This window comes from Dendrobium catenatum, unplaced genomic scaffold (assembly GCF_001605985.2).
Source record: "Dendrobium catenatum unplaced genomic scaffold, ASM160598v2 fragScaff_scaffold_847, whole genome shotgun sequence".
In the NCBI taxonomy this organism is placed as follows: Eukaryota; Viridiplantae; Streptophyta; class Magnoliopsida; order Asparagales; family Orchidaceae; genus Dendrobium; species Dendrobium catenatum.
Genome location: NW_021319309.1, coordinates 6,622,079 through 6,634,019, shown reverse-complemented (window position 1 = coordinate 6,634,019; position 11,941 = coordinate 6,622,079). Strand labels below are relative to the sequence as shown.

General features: G+C 35.1%; 1 protein-coding gene across 5 annotated transcripts in view; it reads right to left on the bottom strand.

The window, feature by feature from the left end:
- Positions 1-332: 332 nt before the first annotated feature.
- The window catches only part of LOC110101531 (pentatricopeptide repeat-containing protein At4g18840-like), a 15,198-nt gene continuing 3,589 nt past the window's right edge, over positions 333-11,941 (bottom strand). Inside the window, exons 2-3 of one of the 5 annotated variants that reach the window (XR_003701495.1) lie at positions 2,132-2,233; positions 333-614 (exon numbers count right to left, since the gene is read on the bottom strand). The gene's annotated coding sequence lies outside the window, so the exon portion shown is untranslated. Of the gene's footprint in view, positions 615-1,125; positions 1,772-2,131; positions 2,234-2,262; positions 2,603-11,941 lie in introns of those variants that run through there. The other 4 variants (XR_003701494.1, XM_020829456.2, XM_020829457.2 and 1 more) reach the window with 4 other exon arrangements.

Sequence of the window (11,941 nt, the reverse complement as noted above, 5' to 3'; positions counted from 1 at the left end):
ATTTTCGGTTCAAACCGATTCTGACCCGTTTTTTGAAATGAGTCAGTTTGTTGAACCTGAACCCGACCTGTATGATAACAAGTTGACCATAACCTGAATTTTTTGAGCCTAGTTCGGATCAGATTTTCAAGTCATGTTAAATATTGATATTGGCACCCCTACATTTAAGTATGATGCATGCTTGATATATGACGTTTTAAGTTACCGCGTACTCTTGATAGAGCATATTATAGAAGAACGCTTAGACTAAATGTAAAATAGAAATGCTACAACATGAAAAGGATGAGGATGCTGTTCAGCACATAAAGAAATAAGATAAAGCGACGCAAGAATGAGAAAACCAATTCAAAATCAAGCAGAATATCAACATTGCTCCACTAACAATTAATATAGGAGCTCCTCTCTTCTCAACTGTCCAACTCCAAGCACTGGATTTATATTGGTTTGACAGTAGTTTATCCTTTTAGAACACATCATACTTAGAATATGGCCTTAACCTTCATTAGACCTTCAGCATATTCACAGCAAGCATGGCCAGTTGTCAGGTGTCAAGAAGATTTGTAGGAGTATTAACAGACTAGCTCTTTAATCCGATTTTAACAAAGTTTTGGCCCCTACACAAAGTAAACGGTTCTTCACTATACAGTTGTTAATCATAAGGGTTCTGTTAATTCTAACACAAAATAATTTTGTAAAAGAGCTAAAAGATCTCCAAACAAAACAAGAAATGTCCAATACTGCCTGATGGGAGAAACCAGTAAAAATTTCTTGTTGAGAAACTGCTAACGTTTAGATTTAAAGGGGGAAATAATGAAGAGATGCACGACAGATCTATGGTTGAAAACTGATCTCTATTCCTAGAAAATTTAACATTCTAACTGCAACTTTCTTTATGGTAAATTTAGCAAATATATATATTTATTGAACTAACGTGATAAATTTCTCTTACAGGAAGTAAGCTAGTTATAATATTCAAAAGCTTCTGGAAACAGTTAGATTTGAAATTTCTAGTTTTTACAAAGAAATTAAAAACCAGGAGCAACTCAAAGGCTCAAAGCAGGCCCAGTGGTCCAAAAAACTATTCATGGCCAAGGTCTGAAGAATTAAAGTCCATAAAATCACTTGTACGTAAAGTAGAATATCATTAAATAAAGAAGTTTCATAGCAGAACATTCCCCACTTTGCAGCGCAGACTTAAAAGTTAAGCTCTAGCAATTACTGACGGGATGGTTTACAGAGTAGTTCAGCTCACCACGATAAACCAGAAGAGCAGTGAAGGCTATAAAATGCCATTTTATTACACCTTTTGGAAGAGTCAACCAACCACAAAGCCAGTGAGCCCCAAATGAATCATGACCACCAAATTTGAGAATTTTGTTATTTCTTTATAGGTATTTCCAGTCACTCAAGCCAGCCTCATCGTCCAATTCATAAGTCACAAGCAGACTTAATAAGATTATAAGAGCATCACCAAACAAAAATCCCTTTTTTCACTCCAAAATACAGTGAAACTCAAAAATACCGTGATTTATCTCCAATAGAACTCCACTTTGCGAACTTCTGCGAAGGTAATAATCTTTCTCCTCTTTGGCGCGTTTCTTCGGCAAAGCTGGTTGAGATAGAAAAATCGCATAGGTGAACAGTGTAATGCCAATATTGGCGTCGCACTGTTCACCCGCAAGCAAATAGCGGAAGATTTGACGTTCGGCGAGCGACTGACCGACGTCATAGTTATGTTTGGCGTTCAGTTGGAGATGCCCTAAGCTACATACTGCAAAAACTATTAGGTAAAATGAACAGTTGGTGTAAAGAATTTAATGGCAGCATGCTAAGAATGGTTGGCGAGAGAGATTCAAGGTATAAGATAAATTGGACAGCAGGAAGTAATGCATAACAGTTCGGTAAGGAGAATTTATCACATGATGGACATTAATAAAGGCTGGTAAGGAGAATTAAAAAGAAAAAAAAATATGCATTTGCCCTAATAAAGTACTGATGACTTTCCTATTTCCTAAATGCTTAAGAAAATCATTTGAACAACCATTCAACGTTGTTTTATAACATCATTTCCTTTCATAATCAAGAAGCCATAGCAAATAAAATAAAATAAAAAATATGCAAGAAAAGTTACCAAGGCTCTTGATCGATATAGTTGGTAAGGGTGTACTTATTGCAAGTGACTCCCGCCAATATGAGTTATTGGAAATGGGGATGTTGATGTATGCATTCTTATCTGCATGGCAAAGATGTTAAAACCCTAAACTTCAAAAAAGAAAAAAAAAAAAGAAAAAAAAGTGGAAGTAATGGAAACAAAGCAGCTTTGTATTCTGCAGCTATAAAATGAACAGAAAAAGAAGAATAAAAAACCTATTCCTCAAAACTGACATGATTCATATATACAATGATGATTTTGATAATGACCTTAAACCATCTAATGGTCCAGCCGATGTGACTCTTCATTTGAATAGATTGCCAAAAACTGCATTTCAAAAGCTGGATCCACGTGAAAAACACGAGGCTAGTGATGATGATTAATAAAATGGCACTGATTACCTTTATTTTGTGATTTCTAAGATGAAGGCCCGGATACTCATCAGTGATGCTGAAACATGTCAATACCATGGTTATTTCTTCTTTTATTTTTATCATAATTTGGTTCGATGACAAAAGAGAAGATGCGTGAAAAGTAATTGAAAGATAGAACCATTGCTCGTCTTGTTGCTTGCCAGAAGTTTTATGGCCATAGAGAGATAGAGAGTTAAACATATTAATTTTTTTACGAAAATCAAACATCTACATAGATAAGAGAGTTAGAAACATATTGCTTGGCCCAATTAAAATTATTCCAGTAGTATTTATCATAGATTGCAAATGATGCATTTTCCCAAGATTGAAAATATGTAGATAAACATATAGACATAAGTTTTACAAAACGAATTTCATGGTGGAAATTGAAGAAGCCTAGTCTCATATGAGTTGTCTTCAAAAGATCATTTCTTGTATATTTGGTCATATTTTGAGGAAGGGAGACTAGAGACCAAAAAATCAAGTATAAATCATAGTATTGATGCTAGGAGTCAAAGTTGATGTCAGTACTGTTCATTGATTTCACGTGCATTGGCCTTGGCAATGAAGTTTTCGGGTGAATGTTAGTGAGATGATAATGGTTAAAGGACTATAGGTCAGGGATGGTAGTTAGCCCACAATGATCAAAAGATTGTAGTTGGACAACATTGGTCAAAAGACCACAAGTCAATGAATGTGATTAGAAGATAATAATCAAGTGATCAAAGTCGGAGGAGCATAGTTGGGTGATGGTGATCAAAAGATCACAATCAGACAACATTATTCAAAAGATCGTAGTTGGCCGATTGTGGTTCCAGGATCATAGTCATGCAATAGTGGTCTGCGGTTTGTAGTCACTTCACAATTGTCTAAGGATTGTATTCATGCGATGATGGTCCGAGGAGAGTGGTTGGATGATGATGTTTGAAGGATCATAGTCAGTCAATGAAGTTAAGAATTATTGTGGTTGGTGTAGATGGTGTTCGGGAGGACCATTGTCGGATGATGATGGTCAAAAGGAACGTAGATGAACCATGGTTGTCGAGGGATGGAGTACAACGAAAGTGGTCAAGGGATTATAGTTAGGTAATAATAATTGGTGGATAGAAGTAAGGTGACGATGGTTGAAAGATCATAGTCAGACGATGGTCACAGTCAGGCGATAGTGGTCGAAGTATTATAAATAAATGATGGTAACATGGATGACATTGGTTAAAGGATCGAGTCTAGGCAACATTAGTCAGAGGACCGTAGTCGAGTGACATTGGTATAAGGACCATAGTCGGGTGATAAAGGTTGGAGGACCATATTCGGGGGACAAACGTTGGAGTACCGTATTCGGCCATCTGTGGTTCGAGGATCATAACATGCCATAGTTGTTGGAGGACTACAGTAGAAGCATGATTGACGATGGCAGTTAAACGATGGTTTGACATCAGTGATTGAGCAACGGTCCGATTGTGATGATTAGATATCGGTCCAATAATATTACTCAAGTAGATCTCTTTAAAATTCTTAGAGTCTTTTAGCTCTGGTGTATGAGTAGTGAGATGATAATGGTTAGGGAATTAATGGTTGAAAGATTGTAGTTGAATAATGTTCGTCAGAAGATTGTAGGTCAAAGATTGTGGTTAGAAGAAAGTAATCAAGTAACATAGGTCAGAGAGATATACTTGGGTGATGGTGATTGGCAGATCATAATCAATCAATAGTATTAAAAGATCATAGTTGGCTAGCATGGTTCAAGGATGGTAGTCATGTGATAGTGGTTCGATGATTATAGCCGCATGACGGTAGCCTGATGATCTTAGTCATGTGACAGTGATCCAATGAGAGTAGTTGAATGGCGGTGTTAGAATGCCCATAGTTGGAAAATGAAGGTAGAAATGATCGTGGTTGGCCAAAGGTGTTCAGAGGGGCTATTTTCGGGTGATGGTGGTTGGAAGGATTATAGTCGAATTATGATTATCGAGGAAATATAGTAAAGCTACCGTGGTCGAGGGGTAGTAATCAATTGACAATGATCAAGAGATTATAATAAGGTAATGATGGTCGAAGAATCATAGTCGGGTGATAGTGACTGAAAGATTATAGTTAGATAATGGTGGCCAGAATATTATATACAAATGATGGTAGTCGAAGGATTATGGTTGGGCAACATTGTTCAGAGGACCATAGTGGAGCGATATTGGTAGAATAACCATAGTCAAGTAATGAATATTGGAGGAAAATATTTGGGGACAAACATCGAAGTACGCCAGTCAGCCATATATGGTCAGAGGATCACAATAAGCCATAGTTGTTAAAGGGCTGAAGTTGAATGACGACAATTAAAGGATGATTGACGGCAGTAGTTAGACAATAGTTTGACACCAGTAGTTGAGCTGTAATATTTGCTAACCCAAAAACACATATAATTAAAGTTAATTAAGTTAAATACTCATTTGAAGCTGATGTAATGCAATTATAAGTTTTAGAATTTGTAACAGGGCTTGAATAAACCAAGGTTTGGTTTGGGAAAATGAAAACTAAAGGTTTGAAAAATGCGTTGTGGGCGTAGTTGGGCTTAGGATGCCAACACCGAGGCATTGAGCTCTCATATTTTTGGACAAAAAATAGGTTTTAGGTGTACGCTTAAGCGCTATGTCTTGAGTGAGGACATTCTAGGAGCATTTGGAAGATTCTTTTAGGGCATTGTGGCACTGGGAATGTGAGCATCAAGGTGTTATGTCAAAATAGTGAAATTATTATATTAAAATATCTAAAACCAATTGGCTAATCCATTTCCCCTAGCCACCTTGTCGGAGAAGAGAAGATGAGTAGGGAAGGAGAGAAGAGGAAAGAGAAAGAGAGGGAAAGGATTTGGAGGTCAAAGCTTGGGATCGGGCCAATTAAGAGCGCAAGGTAAACTTGTGAATCTCTGCCTTTCATTTTAATTTCCCCTATTTAATAAAAAGCTATGATTTAAAATATGTATTAATTGGATTTTACAAAATTTTCATATTGTAACTGTTGTGTTTTGTTCCTAGATTTAGGATTCTTTGTATAGGTTTTGTGTATGGCATATGTAGCCATTTGTGGGGCTATTTGTATAGCCTTTAGGAGTCTTTAAATAGATGTGTTTAGGCTTGTAATAGGTAGCCATGGAATAAAGGAATTATGCATTTGTGGCTCACGGTCCCCCTCTCCTCTCCCTCCTCACTCCCTCTCAAGATCTTGCAAGAAGATCTCTTAATCTTCCTTCTTGAGTTTCAACAGTAACTTTTTATATGTTGTTGTATGCTCTATTCTGAACATTTTGACTATAAGAAAACAAAATTTTATTGATTTGTTTTTCTTATGCAACTTGCCAAGTATATATTTTTAGTGAGGCTTTTTTTTGTTAATTATAAAAGTTATGTAAATGTCTTAAAATATTTATGTGGATGTCTCTCTAAATTTGGAAGTGAAACAGAAAAAATTCAGTGAGTATACTAGTATACATGTAATGTGATTTTTATAGGCAATTAATGTATTAATTGGACATTGCATTAGATTTCTATTTTAATTGCTATTGCATTACATTTGCATTGTGCATAATATGATTTTGGATATATTCTAAGATGTGAAAAAGTGCACTCTTTATTTATTATGGGATAAGGGCCCTGAATGTTTAACTCTGGTCCCATTTACTTAAGGCATATGTGGGAGGAATTTTAGCCTCACTTGTTGCAATTAGATGTGACGTATTATGTAACACTGCATGTACTCTTCTAGTCTCATGTACATAGGGAAAATGTGGGAGGAATTCTACCCAACTCGCTATAAACGGGCACGGGAGGTAAATCGAAGACATAAGTAGAAGTGAAGTTATAAGCAAATTTTGAGACATATGCATGATAATCATTGCATTACATTGATGTTAATAAAATAAGTATTAGTTCCAGGCCATTACAATGTTGAAATTTTTGAAACGAATTTTGAAGAAGTATGAAAGTCAAGTATAAGAGAATGTCTTAGGCTAAGTATTATGTGTGATATCTGGAATTTCTGTACAAGTGGCATTATAAGTAAGTTAAAATGTTGAGTATGTTCTAGGGCCCTAAAAATTGTGTTTCACTATTTAACTGTTGTTATATTATTTTAATGCTCTCTTATTGCATTTATATTTATATTGCAATTGATCCTTTTAATTTAAATATTGATATATGTGATGTGTTAGGATAGGAAGTGTCCTGAGCTAGTTATGCTAATTCAATTCTTTTAATATTTCAGGGAAAGGTAAAAGCCCTATTGAGTAGATCAAGTGTATAGGCAGGATTTTAGGTCTGGGTTAATAAGTTATTATTTTTGTAATGCAGCATTTAATTATTTGAAGTATAGAGTTCTATTATTTGGATTATTGTAATTATGTTTTGCTGGAATGAACTTTTGTTATATTGCTTTTATGATTTGAAATGTTAGTAGCTCTGGTTGTTATTATTGAATGGTTGAGTTAGATAATGATAGATTTAGGCAAAACAATCATTCCATTAGATCTTAGTGCGACACACGAGCAATTATTCGATCATGACGAATAAACAATGCCCCAATAGTGATGCTCGAGTGGATCTCCAAAATTCTTAAGAGCCTTTTAGAGTGAATGTCTAGTTAAAGATTGTTGACCTCAATTTTCTCTCAAATACTCTCGAGTATCCTCAATCGATTTATTTAGATCTCGTCGAGCCTAGGTAACCTAGGTCGATGCCGATTCGGGTCCAATCGAGTTGATTCAAACTTGACCTCATTAAAATTGACTTGGTAAAAATTTAATTGAACTTGAATCGACTCGAAATTGGGTTAAATTAAACTCGATCGAAATCTATTAAATCAGATCCACTCGTGTTAGTCGCGTCGGGTTTATTTTGATTCGAATTATCGACTCTTCAATTTTGTTTATTTGATCAAATCAAATCGAACCCAAGTTAAACTCGAGCCGGCCTGAATCCCCAAATTGACTCAGATTGGATCAAATTTTGGACTCGTGTTCAATATGATTCGGCCCATTTTAATTCTAGCTGAGCCTATTCGACTTTATTAAAATTTTGAATTCACTCCCTAAATCCAGAAATTGGCTCGACGGCCTTGATCTTCCTGAAATTTGAAATCCGTCGTTGCCAGATGTTTCAGCGGCGTGACCCCTCATCCTAGTATATGCATAGTTTTCTTTAGCAAAGGTGGAGGCGACACAGTGCTAATTTGATACTTAGAGAGGAGCAGAGTATCCTGAAGGCGACAGACCTCGGTTCAGTGGAGAGAAGGCGAAGCTTCCCATACAAGGCTCTGAATGGTCTCCTGTTGGGGCATGAGGTTGATTCAAGACTTAGAATTCCCTTGGCCGATTCCGGAGAGGTGATTTTTCTCCCTTCCCCTCACTCTCGCTCCCGTTTCTCCTCGGTTCGCAAGACACCCGATGCCAACCTCCGCTCCCTCTCTCCCTTGCTCTCTGGTTCGGGAGAAGAAAGCCGAGCTCCCCTCCCCAATCTTCTTCCTGATCGCGGATTCCGGGAGAAGCCGCAAGTCCCGAGCTCGTCGCCGCACCTAACGCCGCCCAGCTTCCCCTTCTACCTCCTATCTCCCGTTCGTTCCGCCTCAAGAAATCCCGTCGCTGATCCCGACTGTAGTTCCGGCAGACCTAGATTGCTCCTTTTCTTCCTCTACGCTACTTCATTCTGTCCACTTGATTCCCACCGTAACAGTCTCCCAACTACAGGTATATTATTTAATGACATTTTAATAGAATCATAAACTAGTTTCCCTACCAGAAATTGTTGTTTGCTGAAGTTATATCGGTGTTCACCGTACATTAGAGTCACTATCGCATGAAGAAATGTGTTCATATACTCCCTCATATGCATTCTGAATAGTTTTGCATGAGTAAAATATCCTGATGTAAAACATTTGATTGTGTCAGGATTTTGCATTACCTTGCATGGGGAATCGTTTCTGTGCTAGAGATATTATTTTCATTATAAGACTTTTCTCCTTTTTTTAAAAAAAAAAAAAAAAAAAACTTGCTTGTCTTATATTTCTTTCAAACCAATCATTACCTGTATGTTTGATTTAACCTTTTTTTTTTAAATGAAATTGCATATTAAGGTTTGTGATTGAATTGAGATTTTATAAGGCAAAGTTTGACAGCACTCTAGTATATGAACATAAATTAATCAAAGTGATTGTTATTTTCTGTAAAAAAAAAAATGGAAGAGGTCTCTATTTGATTTTCTGTCATATATATTTGAGGATGATAATACCTTGTATTTATTCCTTAAGACGAGCTGTTAAAAATCAGTTATTATTATTTCTTTCTCAAGATTAATGAATCAATTGTTTTTTTTTTTTTTTCAAAACGACTATAATGAGGTCATAAAATTTGATTTTGTCGTTGTTCTAATCCAATATTTCTTTTGTGAATTGTTATCAAAATTACTTAGAAAACACGTTTTTTTTGTAAGAGATGTTATTTCCAGATAATGATATAGGTCTTTATCAAATTAGAAAATTCATATCTAAGTTTTCCCGGTTGTATGCAGTGGCCTAGAAGCCAAGTTTTGGAGCAGAATTTCTCTATACCATTTAATTCATGTAAATCACCATTTATGGCTAGCAATTATTACATGTACCTGATCCAATGTCCATGTATTAATTTTTCTATATATATCATTTAGCATTTAGTGGAATTTGAGCCATGTTAAGATAGTCATGATGGCATTCATTATTTATTTATTTAAGATTATCATTATTACTTTAACACATCTCCTAAGCCTTAATATGAGTCTCGGGTGCATTGATTTGAATTCCCTTATTAAATCGTCTTGGTAATGAATTTGATAGCATTGTTTAGCAAATATTTTCATGTTAAGCTTGGATTGTTTGTGGATACCTTTCAGTTTTATAGTTAATGGGTTCTCTTTGTGATGCCTTTGCTAAAAAAAGGGGAGACTATTCCTTTAATAGATTGATTGTTTAGAAGAGGTATGATATTCCTATTATTTTTCTATCATAAACCGTGATGAAGTTTTGCTTAGAGTGAAATATTGATCATCTGTATACCTTTCATATAGAAGAGAACTTTAGATACTTAGTGAATCATGATTGATGAAAATTGATGTATATTAGTGTCTTTCGTCTTATGCATATGGACTCTCTTCTTATGATTTTGAAAAAAATAGGTTAGTGTTTGAGCTCTTGACAAGCTTTGGTCGTGTATTTGATATTAAAAGTAAGACTTATGAACATCGTCATTTTTTTTTTATGCATCATGTTCCCATTCTTTTAAGAGCATATGGTTCAAATACAAAAAATGTTTGCTTTATGTTGAAAGTTTCATAGGTTGCCTCATGTTAGAAAAGGCTTTGATTTGCTTTTTGTTAAAAAGATTTATAATTGGTTTTAGATCTATTTTACATTGGAAAATTTTATTATAAGTTTTTGCGAATATTTTATTATAATGAAAAGCTTGGCTAGTTGTTTTGCATCGAGAAGCTTTATCGAAAGTTTTTGCGAATGTTTTATGATAAGGGCTCTACAATGAGGGGTTTTTTTTATAAAACCTTCTCGTTGGAAAGCTTTAGTTTGTTTTCTACCCCATGCCAAATGAAAGAAGAGGCACTTGATTGTGGGTCTTTTTGTAGAGTTTTGGGTCGAAAACGAAAAGAAGGATTTTTGGTAGATAATTTGTGTAAGGTTTTGTGTGGCATTTAATTTAGAGATTTTCATGGAGAATTTTGAGGCTTATAATTTAGTGATTTGATTAGTGTAATAAAGTCCCTTAGTAGTTTTTCTTAGAGCAAGCTGATGGTTAGTGCATGAATTGATTTCTTATTGAATCACATTAGTTTCTAAAGAATGAAATTTGGGGTTTGAGACTTTAGGGAGCTTTAAGTTGGAAGGTCTTTAGTATTTTTTTTGTAGTTTCTTTGATCGATCCTTGCTCATTTGGATTTCCTCCATTTTGTGTTAGCCTTTAAAGATGAAAAGAATGTTTGGATGAATATAAAACCAAAGAGAATTTGTTTCCCCTAGTTATTGTAGGCTTTGTTTAAAGTGTGTGGTAGGTAGAGGTCCCAAATATATCAAGTGCCTCATTTGGATCGTGGGGACATTAAAGGGCATTGTTGATGTTGCTTTAGGGTACACTTGACTTCACAGAAGTGTGCCCGATAACAACAATGCCTACATCCCTTTTATTTCTGATTTTTATTCTTTTTCTTTCTACTGCTTTGCTATACATCCTTAAGTTTAGTGACACACGTACGAAAATCCTAAGGGTTAGAAAACAAAACCTCCTTTTATCCCTACAACTTTAGTGACACATAAGGACAAAAAATTATGGACCGAGTCTTAGATAACTTAGACTTAGGGTGCATGCTCCCTGTAGGGTAGAGACATCAAAACTAAACTTAGCGACACGTCTTCCTAGGTTTAGCCTTTTCTCTCTTTAATCCGGTAATAATCAACCAATCATTTATAACTTAACTCTTAAAATGTATTGATAAAATATTTAATTCTTAATCAAATTATAATTAACATTTGTAATCATTAAACTGTAAGCTTAAAACATACACCTAAAATCAAATATAACTAATCTAATAATAAACACTTAACCTATCTAAATTTTAAAAGCTGTAGATCTAATTAGGAGATTAAATATAAACTAAAATCTCTTAAGATAAAAGACCTCTAAAGATCAAACCCTAGATAAATCATATAAAATCAATCAACAAACCCTTTAATACATAACAACCACTCCAAAGATGAAGTTTATTGGATGGACTACTCCGGGCTGCGGGGCTAAGTGTCCTAAGGAGGCCTGGTTCCTCGAGCCTGGTGGCACAACGCCACGAATGAATTTAATGGAGTGTTAAAACCTAAAATTAATTTCTTAATTGATTTAAGTCAAACCTTAATTGATAATAAATTACCCAATCTACCTTTTTCTTTTAATTTACAACCAACAAAATAATCAATCAAATCATAAAATACAATCTCTAAAACCAATCTTAAAGTATTAAGATTTAAACTTCAATTAAAATCTCCCTTTTGGCCCCTCAACAAATCAAATGCAAGCAAGTTCAACTAAATCATCCTACATAGGACCTATCCAAAACTACACAGCCTACACACACCTTAGACCCGTTTGGTTAGGACACGACTTATAGTCATAGGTTAGGCTGATATTTTCTCTTGATGTTCAGTATTTACTACATGCATATATTATACAAATGCAATTCTTAAATTTCCTGTCAGTTATATTATTTTGTTTACCTGCATTTATTTTCTGAACGGCATCTACGCTCATTTGTGTATTCTTCTTTCATTTGTCTTGCGAGGTACATTGGGGTAATTTGCTAGCTTG